Raw genomic sequence first — 11,942 nt, forward strand, 5'->3', positions numbered from 1 at the left:
TGATCTGACTGTATAACTCTGGGAATTCCAAATGTAGAGAAATTTGACCAGTTCTTTAGTCACATTCTTAGCTCTTATAGTACGCATAGGAATTGCCTCAGGGTACCGCGTAGCAGCACACATTAGAGTCAGCAGATACTGATAACCAGACTTGGTCTTAGGTAATGGACCAACACAATCAATAATAATTCTCTCAAATGGCTCCGACACAATTGGAATAGGATGAAGAGGAGCACTGGGAATTCCCTGGTTAGGTTTACCAGCTAGTTGGCACACATGACACGATCGACAGTACTCTGAAACTGTTTTTTTTTGCAAGCCAGGGCAATAAAAATAGTGAAGGATGCGACTAAAAGTCTTGTTTATACGCCAAGATGACCAGAGAGAGCATGGTCATGAGCTAAACACAAAATCTGTTCACGATAATTGTCAGGGACCACTACCTGAAACACAGTTTTCCAGCTCAGATCCTTTTCTGATGGGGACCACTTACGCATAAGCACTCCATCCTCCCAAACATAGGCCACATCCTTATCTGCTACTTCATCTTTTTGTACAGCCTCAGCGAGACACTTGACTAGAGACGGGTCAGCTTTCTGTGCAGCCGCCAGCAGTTCTTTCCCAGCCCCAAGCATAGACTCAAACTGGACTGCAACATCCTGGTCAGAAACACACACATTAGGAGAAACAGCCTGCATACCTTCCTTTCTGTCACCTTTGTCAGTCATAAATGTCTCAGACACATCTAAAACATCAAACTTTTTAGTCTGAGCACGGGTTGCCGCACAAGCAGTAAAAACACAAAAGGAAACTGTTGACCCACATCAACCTGTTCACAACACCCAGACACATCTGGCTTGTCTACAACAATGGGCTGCGGAAACACCTCACCCCCAGCAATATCATTACCTAGTATTAGCCCTACTCCTTCTATCGGAAGTTGAGCACGTACTCCCAAACTTACAACTCCTGTGAACAGATCAGATTGGAGGTAAACAGAGTGCAAGGGAACTTTAACACAGCCGAGCTCAATGCCACGGATTAACACACTTGATCCGCAGTACGACTCTTCTGAGAAATCTAGTGCGCTTTCCACAATAAAAGATTGAACCGACCCAGTATCTCGCAAGATCGAAATCGGCTTCAAATTTCCCTGCTTCCCTGAGAGAGATACTGAACCATTCATAATAAATGGGGCAGTATACATTTGTATGCAGATTACTAGAATTAAACACAGAGGGAGCAGTATGAACCAGAGCAACTCCCTTTGGTTTCTCAGGGGGTTTATTCTGATTCCAGCGCTTACAATCTGCAATCAAATGTCCTGGATCACGACAGAAAAAAAAACACACACGTCTTTCTCCCTCCCGAGCCACATTTGTATTACGAGACACACTTGAAGCTGCCTCTCTATTCTCTCCTCTTCCCTTACCCCTAAAAAAAAAACTCTTGAGTTGTTTCTCACAGGAAAATCAGATGAACTGTGTTTCTCTCTATACAAAGATGGAGTAAAAACAGTTTTGTGCGTGAGCACAAATTCATCTGCCAAAACAGCGGCATCAGTTAAGGACAAGACCTTCTGCTCATTCAGATACACAACAATGTTCTCTGAAACACAACTTTTAAAATCCTCCAACAACAAGAGTTCACGTAATTGCTCAAATGTTGTAACTCTGCTTGCTGCACACCATTTGTCAAACAACACAGTTTTCTCACGAGCAAACTCGCCGAATGTTTGACTAGTAATCTTCTGATGGTTCCTGAATTTCTGGCGATAAGCTTCAGGTACTAATTCGTACGCTCTCAGAACAGCAGCTTTAACAGTATCGTAATTCAAACTTTGTTCAATAGGTAAAGCTGTGCACACTTCCTGAGCTTTACCCACTAACTTACATTGCAATAACAGCGACCACAACTCATTTGGCCAACGTAATGTAGCTGCTATGCGCTCGAAAGCGACAAAATAAGAGTCTACCTCCGTCTCTCTAAAAGGAGGAACAAGTGTAACGTATTTACTTACATCAAAGCTGATTGCAGACGCACCAACAGAAGAGGCAACGGGTGGACTTTGATTCTGCACAGGTGAAACTGGTACATTCCCTGGCAAATGAGGAAACGATGGTCTAGATCTGGGAACAGGCACAGGCACCTTAGGAGATGATCTGGCCTGCAATTCCAAACTGCGCAGTTTAAATTTATTATCAGCCTCCACCTCAATAGTCCGCAAATGAAGAAGCTGCGCATCATAATCCTGTTTCTTTAACTGCAGGTCCAACTCCTTCAATTTAATAGCTAGCACAGGATCAAACCGGGGATAACTAGGATCTATACTAGGGAAAGAAACGGTATCCCCATCTCCAGCTGCTTTAGCCCCCTCCCCAGTTACTCCTTCCACAGATTCCTCCGGCAAAATTCCAGCCTCCACCAGTTTACCATACAATTCCTTTTAACAACTTGTTTTTGTGCCTCCCTAGGAACAACAATTTCAAAAAAAAATCTGCAATTTGTAACAAATCAGCTTTACGACACTTATTAAACTCCTCCATAGTAGGAGACAACGTAAACAATGTTAAATCAAATTCCATACTTAAATTCATCCAACACCAGAGAAAAATTACTAGGCAACAACTGCGTATGTAACCACTATCAATAATCTTCATTGATATGCAATGGACGAGCCCCCAATTTATGTTACGGTCCCTGGTCTAGGTCAGGGAAGTAACATAAACAACACAGCTTCTCAGTTAAGTCTTTTATTAGACTGTTCTTGCTCTCTTGATTGTTTTTAGAACATTGCATTTTAGATTTAACAAAGTATCCTGAGTAAATCAGAAAAATTGAACAAAGGGAAAAAAAAGAGAGGGAAAAAAAAAAAATTGAAGCAAAATCTTCAGGGGTGAGCTAATGCCAAAATAACAAACAAAAAAGAAACTAACTTTCCAACAAGAACTAACTTCCCTAGAAACCACAAATAAAGAAACAAAATATACAATAACATACCCTATCTTCTTAACTAGCCAATAAACAGGAGAAAAGTATAAGGCCGTTTGGCCTAAAGAAAAAAGGCACTCACCCCCTACAGCTTCTCAAATTCATTTCATTTTGACAGAGGTGATCACAAAGGCACTGAGGTTTCTAAGAGCATGTCACAAACAGTTACCAGTGGCTAACAGCACTCTGTTACCACTATACAGAGCACAACAGACATTGTACTACACTTTCACAGGTCACACACACAGTACAACAAAGTGCAGGCAAAAAATTAAGGCTAGGAGATGCCTCCAGAGTTATTCCAGGGGATTTTATAGTCCCGGCCTCTTTCTCTGGTCCAACCACCAACGGCTTCTCATTAAATCCAAGACCAATCCTAGAGGAGAAGGAGACAGCAGGAACAACAACAAAAACCTCACAACCGTAACAAAATAATCACATCTTCTATCTAAGTTGAAGAGGAATCAGAGAGGAGAAGGAGAAAGAAGTCACAACCGTAACAAAAGATTAGGTAATATGCATTGCTAAGAATTCATTTGGACAACTTTAAAGATGATTTTCTCAGTATTTTGAGTTTTTTAGGCACCCTCAGATTCCAGATTTTCAAATAGTTGTATCTCGGCCAAATATTGCCCAATCCTAATAAACCATACATCATGTTTCAGGTTTTTAAATTGTTTTTTTTTGGGCAAATTTTTGCCAATTCTTATTAAACATTAATTATTGAAAATTGACACTTAGTCACATATCAGTAAATCAGTGGCCTACCCAACAATCATAAAAGAAAGAAGAAATATATCTTAACGTTGTTGTTGAAAAAGTCTTCCCTCTTTGCAAGAAATCTTCTAGTCAAGAAAGCCTAGCTGCCAGAGATCATATAATGGGGCTAGTTTCTAGTTCAGTAGTGAAAATATCTTTAATATCTCACTTGTGATTATCTATAAATTAAAAAACAAGGACAATGTTTATTAAGGACATACAAAGGTATGTTTTTTGTTTTAATTGTTGTGGTTTCCAACTTCCATATAATAATATTAGAATTCATAATTATTATGAGCGATGTTTGTAGGTCAAACTGACCATAGTTTTAATACAGTTCAGCAAAAGTCAGGCTATGAAACAGTAAATAATAAATACTACAACTAGCGAACAGAACATAATATAACAAGATTATGACTTTATGAATCCACAATACAAAAAAGTATGTAATCAGTGAAGCTGGCAGTGCCCTCTTTTGGTGATAATAATCACTAGACGATTGCTTCCATAACCAGCCAGCTACATTAGTCCGGCTTTTTACAGTTTATCTGCTGGATGATGTGAAATGAACGTGGTGTAAAACGGGGGCATTTCCGAGGACAGGACACCAACAACCAGGACTGTCTCCAGAAAATGTGGACGGCTGGTTCCCTAAATTAAATAAAATAAAAACAATGAATAAATGAATAAAAGAAAGAAAGCCCAAAATGCAATCAATATGGCTTTTAAATGTAACAAAAATTATACAGTTATTCTTGATGCAAGAAAAATCAGCAGACAATAAAAGTTTAATACTCGGTAAAGCAAATATAAAACACAAGTAAAAGTGGAAACAAACCACACAGATCTAGATTTTTATAGACTTACAAGAAAACCAAATTATCTCCCGAAAATAAAACTGAAGAAACGGCCAACAGCAAACTTACAACAATATATTTTACATCTGCATTTTCTAACTACACTATAAGTGGAAGAATAAAAACAACAGTGAAGAACAATTTAAAAATAATGCATTCAGAACAACAGTTTGAACTTGATGAAAAATCTTCTTTCTTTCATAAAAGCTTAAACTAAAAATAAATTTATACATACACATTATAAGAGAACTGAACATAAAATTGTTATACAACAGTGAAACTATCAGATCTTGTCCATCTTTGAGTTGATCTGAATCTCACAGATGAAAGTGTTGATTCTGAACTTTATTTACTGTGAAAACTTTAGATGTTGTTTCTTTGTCCTGTATCTCACACTGGCTGGTTAGGACAGAATTTATTACTCAATGCATTAGAGTGTCACGTTTGGCTGATTCTGAACTTTATTTACTGTGAAAACTTTACTATGATCTACTTACTGTGTTTTGTTTTTCGCATACTTACATAAAGTTGATGAATGACGGAAACTCGTCCCACATGCAGTGCAGTGATACGGTTTCTCTCCAGTGTGAATCCTCTCGTGTGATTTCAGGATTCCTGACTGACTGAATCTCTTGTTCCAGTGTGAACACATGTTTCTCTCCAGTGTGGATCCTCTCGTGTGATTTCAGAGTTTCTTTCTGATTAAATCTCTTGTTGCAGTATGAACACATGTAAGGTTTCTCTCCAGTGTGAATCCTCTCGTGTGATTTCAGAGTTTCTTTCTGATTAAATCTCTTGTTCCAGTGTGAACACATGTAAGGTTTCTCTCCAGTGTGGATCCTCTCGTGTGATTTCAGAGTTTCTTTCTGATTAAATCTCTCGTTGCAGTGTGAACACATGTAAGGTTTCTCTCCAGTGTGGATCCTCTCGTGCCGTTTCAAATGTGGAGCTGTAATAAATGTCTTCTCACACTTAAAGCATATGTGATCTCTCACACCAATATGTTTCTTCTGATGTAGTTTTAAATTCTTCAGCCGTGAAAAACTCTTTGGTTTCCGTGCCTACGCCTGTGCCTTTTCTGCCAAGCAGCGGAGAGCTTGCGATTCCTTTTGTTACTTGGCGGAAAATTCTCAAGAAATATTTGCTGGCCATTAATGCTTCAGAGGGCTACTGGCCTGATGCAAGAAAGCATGCTGTATTCCTACACAGCTTGGGTACCGAAGGCCAGCGGCTGTTTTAAACACCCTGCCTGATACGGGAACTACATTTGTACATGCAATGAAAGCGCTAGAGGATCATTTCATGCTGAAAGTTATACTAATATGGAGAGTGAAATGCTGCGGGACCAGCTGGTCGAGCGATCGTATGCCCCAGCAGTATGAGAAAAAGAGCATGACGCATTCTGACGTAGCGAAACCTGTTGCTGATACTACACAGAAAGTAAAATTGCATGTGTTATCAATGCAGAGCTAAAAATCACCTTGCTAATGCTGCCGATTGCCTTGCTGCCCGTGCTAAAATGCCATCTCTGTGGTAAGATTGGACATTTCTCTAAAGGCAAGGCAATGCAAGTTTATTTATATAGCACTTTTCGTATACAATGGTAATTCAAAGTGCTTTTACATAAAAGAAAGTAAAATAATCATGAAAGAAAAATAATAATAATAATAATAATCACAAAAATAAAACAAGGAATTTAAAATGATTTAAAAAAAAACTGACTTAAAAAGAAATTAAGATAGTTAAAAATAGAAAATGATTTTATTTAAAATTTTTAAAATACAGTGCAATCAGTTCGGACATCGCACAGTGCTCAATCAATAAATGCACAGCTGAACAGATGAGTTTTGAGTCAAGATCTAAGAGTGGCTAATGTTTTAGCACATCTGATCTCTTCTGGAAGCTGATTCCAGCTGCGGGCAGCAATAATAACTAAAAGCAGACTCCCCTTGTTTTGTTTGAACCCTTGGTATTTCTAAATGACTCGATCCTAATGATCTGAGTGGTCTGTTAGGTTTATATTCAGTGAGCATATGTAAAGTATGCCGTTCTTCGAAGGATGTTAGGGAAGTAGTCCCTGACGCTGTTGTTCTCTTGACTGATGCTGTGAATACTCTGCAGACAATCTTTTTATGTTCGTGTTACAACATCAAATGGACTTTCAGTTGAGACTGAATTAGTCGTGGACACTGGCTCTTTTTTGCCATAAATGTTGCCTGAAGCAGTGTACAAATTACATTTTTTCCCACTGCTCACTCATGGCTCCTAAAGTGAAACTAGTCACATACTTGAAAGAGGATATTCCGGTTGTTACGTCTTTCCTATAAGCCGTTGTCGCTGATAACAGGAGTGAGCACGTATCTAACGCGTGCAAAAACAAGTCCATGCATACTGACATAGATCCAAGCAGAGAGTCTTTATTTTGTGTAAGTGAATAAACAAAGCCTCAATCTTTGACTCTCCTTCCTTCGTGGTCATAAAAATGTAGGCTTCATAAAGTTTACATTTACGCATTTAGCAGACTTACAACAGTGCATTCAGGCTATACATCTTTTTTTACCAGTATGTGTGTTTCCTGGGAATTGAACCCACAACCTTTTGCGCTACTAACGCAGTGCTCTACCATTGAGCCACAGGAACTCTAAAGTTAATATCTTATACACAGCACATCTCCACATACTGCACAATCCACATTCTTGAAAGTTAATATGCTTTTCCACTAAGGCCTTTGCTGTAAGTTTAACTGGCCTTTTTTGCCTTTCAGATTCGTTAGCATTACAAAACTGTTTGTTTCGTCACAGCGGATTCCTCCGCATTCACACACTGTTCAATCCATATTACCACAATATCACATCAACCATACAGTTCAAAAGAAATATTTCACTTTTGGCAACCAATGCATTGGATTAACGATAGTTTTGTGTGCACACATAGTAAATGGCCACTATTGTAATTGTTGCAACAATGTACCTTTTAATCCAGTGCCGATTAAGAATCCAACAGGAACAGCAAACAGAGTCCGATATCCACTTAAATCCATAGCCAACTGAGCTAAAAACGCTTGTTCAACGAATAGCCGTCTCTGAAGTGAAATCCATGTAAAGTTATGCTCACAGTCCCACCGAAGCAAGGTTTTTGACTTAATGTTTCGTCTTTCCTATAAGCCGTTGTCGCTGACAACAGGAGTGAGCACATATTTAACGTGTGTAAAAACAGAGTCCATGCATACTGACGTAGATCCAAGCAGAGTGTCTTCATTTTGTGTAAGTGAATAAACAAAGCCTCAATCTTTGTCTCTCCTTCCTTCGTGGTCATAAACATGTAGGCTACACAAAACTAATATCTTATACACAGCACATATCCACATTCATGCAAGTTACCCTTCAGCACAGTCAAAAACCGTGTGCTTCGCAACCAACGTCACCTGGCTCTTTACATAGGTGCTCTAATTATACCATGGGTTTAGCGCCACACAGTGGACAACAATATTTCTACAATACAGAAAATGGCTCCTAGATGTTTACATGCAGATGTCTCACTGAATGATAAGGTAACACCTGCATGTCTTGACATCGTTAAAGGTGGCTCTGCTTTAATGGGACCTTTAAGGGAAGTGAGAGGCACCCGAGTGTCACGTCAGACCATTCGAAACATCAGCTAGACGACCTGCAAGGGTACCTGACCACACCACCAGGCACAGGAGTCAACATCAGGGAGCATTTGTGCTGGACGAGGAACCAGTGGGCCTCAGTGCTGTTCTCTGATGAAAGTCGATTCACCTTGAGCAGGAATGATGGCCGCCAATGCTGTTGGAGACATCAAGGAGACTACTATGCATCAGCCACTGTTGTCTGGTGTTACAGTCTGGGCAGGTGTGTCTAGTCAATAAAGAACTGCCCTACACCTTATGAATGGGTACTGTGACAAACCAGTACTACCTGAATAATATCATTAATCCAGTCATTGTGCCTCTGCATGAGCAATACAGGCCTGATTTCATCTTCATTGATGACAATGGTCCAGCTCATCGAGGTCGCATCATCAGGGAATGGCTGCTGGAGGCTGGGGTGCTTCAAACTGAGTGGCCTGTACTTACTCCAGACCTGAATCCCATAGAAAACCTATGAGATCAGTGGAGTCGTGGTGTAGAGGGTTGTAACCCTGCACCCCAGAACCTCAATGACCTAAGGGCAAAGCCCCTTCAAGACCGGAGTGCGCTATGCTGGCTCAGTGGTAGAGCATGAACCTGTGGCTCAGTGGTAGAGCATTGCGTTAGCAGTGCAAAAGTTTGTGGGTTCGATTTCCAGGGAACACACATACTGGTAAAAAAAAAAAAATGTATAGCCTGAATTCACTGTAAGTCGCTTTGGACAAAAGCGTCTGCTAAATGCATGAATGTAAATATACAATAAGTCGACTTGTGAACATCATGAGACATCGTTGTCAAGCTGTAATTGATGCTCAAGGACACGACAAGTTATTGAGACATTAGCTTTTTTGTTGTGGTATTCCCACCACTGTTGATAGCTTTAGTTTTAATAAATAGTTTTAGGTGAAGAAATCACCATTGCATGCTTCTACTTAAATGCCCTACTTTCATGATATAATATCACTGTAGCATGAACTTTTTACATTTTCCATAAATTCCACCCGAAGTTTGAATATCCATAACTTTTTGTGAGTAGTGTGTATATATAATTGGTTTATGTTTTTTCATTCTACAGACACTAAACAACTGAAATGTGTTATAACCTAATGGTTTTCAGCCTCATTATTGGAGGATGAAGAATAAACACAACCTGTTTGTTCTTCAGTGTGTTTGATTCTGCAGGGTTCTGGATCTTCATGTTCTCTCTGTCCTTCAATAAACTCTGTCTCTGCAGATTTCTCTTCTTCATGATGCTCTGATGCTTGCACTTGTGAGCTGAATGATACATACAATTAAAAGATACCAAATATAAACAATCTAAGAATTTAAAAAGTGATAGAATAAACACACAAATACATTTTGCAAATTTGCCAGGTACACATAAATCACCAATGAATTTCATTTAACTAAATGTCTTTTAGTTTTGTGTTTTATCTGAAACATGGTTTATCACAGACTAATGAATAAATGCTGTTGTGATAGTTTCGTCTTGTAATGTCACAATAACTGATCGTGTCTGGTCTTGACAGCAATAAAATGATCTTAATGTGTCAATGAACAGATCTGAAGTCATCAGTTTAATGAATGAGGTGAAAACAGGATCTATTATCATGAAATAAAGAGGATTTTCATCAGCTGATAATATTGATGAGTCTCAGACTATAAACACTCATTAAACAAGACATTCAGGATCAGCAGCAGATCATCACTTTATTCTGAGTGTTTGCTGATAGAAACTGATTATTCGCGTTAGGATATTTGTTGAAAGACTAAAAACTGCTCTGCTAAAACATAATACGATTATATAGTATATCCAGAAACTGACCAAACTATAAAACCTTTAATAATAAAGAGCATTCAGTACCAGCATCATCATCACTCCAAACATCACAACAATCATAAACGAACATATAAAAACACAAACTCTCTCAGATCTGGTCATTTTCCCTCACATGCTCGTCGCCTGCTGTGAGAAATGTTTTAGTCAGCAGAAGTAGAAACCTAAACAAATCAGAAATTACCTCTTTGGATGTTGCTTAAATAAACGGTTAAGTGTGTTTTAGGTTTTACAATAATGTAAACACGTGAAGTACCGCGAACTGCGGTGTATTCCAGAAAGCAGGGTTAACTTACCGTGACTGTAAACCCTGAACTCTCGGTTGATTAACCCCAAACCTTGCTTACTCGAGGTATGTGGTTCCAAAAATGCGTCCGGGAGTAAGTTCATTCAACTCAGAGTATGTTCCTGATTAAGACTCAAGACATTCTCAACAGAGCGACGAATCGACGAGTCACTATGGAAACGGACGCTAAGAAAAAGCGTGCCAAGCTGTTCCTTTCTTGTTGTTGAAATGGAACATTGTTTACATGCTTAGTGCATATCGCCACCTAATTGATGACCGTGATATTTTTTTTCCATGTAATCTTTAATCCTTGAGAATGTGAATTAATATTTTTTGTTTTATGCTAATTATATATTAAGTCATATCAGATTAGAATTTAGACATTATAGAAAATCCATGTGTGATAAATAAATAAATATTTATAAGTTAAACATTACCTTGTAATAGTGTTTTATAATTTATACAGATAACTCTTATATATGGCAATAAAATAAATAATCATATTAGAATAATGTTACCTTATTTATTACTTATATTAGTGCTTCCTCATTAACATATCAAAAAAAAAAAAAAAAATATATATATATATATATATGTATATATATATATATATAATAAGCTATATTACATATTGTAATATTATATAATGCTGTGCGCTATCTGTCACGCCCACTGAAGGCTCGCTGAAGTGAAGTAACCATGGAACATAACCTGCTCCGGAGCAGGTTAAGTTCAGAGAGTGAGTTGCTATGATTACTAACATACCCTGAAAGTTACCTCTATTTTTGGAACCGAAAGTTGAGGTTATCCACTTACTTACTCTTAAACATACCCGGGTATGTCACATAACCTGCTTTCTGGAATAACCCCCCTGCTCTCCTCACGAGACTCGACGCTGTTGTTGTGAGCGCGCGCGGGGGATGACGTCATCGCCGCGACGCGAGCCGGAATCTTTTTTATTTTTATTTTACTTCAGTTGGCATCCATAGTTACGGAAGTTCTAAGCGGCCATGCATTATAATTTTTTTTCTTTTTGTTTTCTCGTTATAACGACTTAATTTTCTCATTTTCTCGTTATAATGACTTAATTTTCTCATTATCTCGACATAACGAAGTTCGTTTTTCGTTATAACGACTTAATTTTCTCGTTATTCTCGACATAACGAAAGTCGTTTTCTCGTTATAACGACTTAATTTTTCTCTAAGAATTTACAAAACTGCGCCAGCAGGTGGCACTATAGACCTGAATATAACTGATGGGGTGTTGTATACTATCCACTTTACTGTACGCGGACCTTCCTCGTGATCGCTATAATTTGTGCAGTCTTGTTTATTACTGACATTTAATTAATTCATAAATGTTAAATGCTTGAATCAATATGAATATTTTGTGTATTAAGTTCCTGCTAGATGCATGCATGAGTTTCACCAACGCATTCTGTTTCATCAATAACTGCTTATCAAAACCAAGGTTGACATCACTGTATTCTGTTTGCACCAATATATATTATATTTGTGCTTCTTTTAGGCTCATGATTAATTTTAATTTAATGATTAGGTAGT

The 11,942-nt window shown here is 38.3% G+C and overlaps 1 long non-coding RNA gene across 1 annotated transcript; it reads right to left on the bottom strand.

Moving 5' to 3' along the window:
* Nucleotides 1-3,987: 3,987 nt before the first annotated feature.
* LOC109082014 lies at nucleotides 3,988-10,334 on the bottom strand. The gene is made up of 3 exons (XR_006157369.1): nucleotides 10,278-10,334; nucleotides 9,407-9,531; nucleotides 3,988-4,401 (listed from the first exon to the last, which is right to left on the bottom strand). It is a non-coding gene; the product is annotated as an uncharacterized LOC109082014 (long non-coding RNA).
* Between the last annotated feature and the right edge of the window lie 1,608 nt (nucleotides 10,335-11,942).

The sequence above is a fragment of the Cyprinus carpio genome, chromosome B19 (genome assembly GCF_018340385.1).
Source record: "Cyprinus carpio isolate SPL01 chromosome B19, ASM1834038v1, whole genome shotgun sequence".
Lineage (NCBI taxonomy): Eukaryota > Metazoa > Chordata > Actinopteri > Cypriniformes > Cyprinidae > Cyprinus > Cyprinus carpio.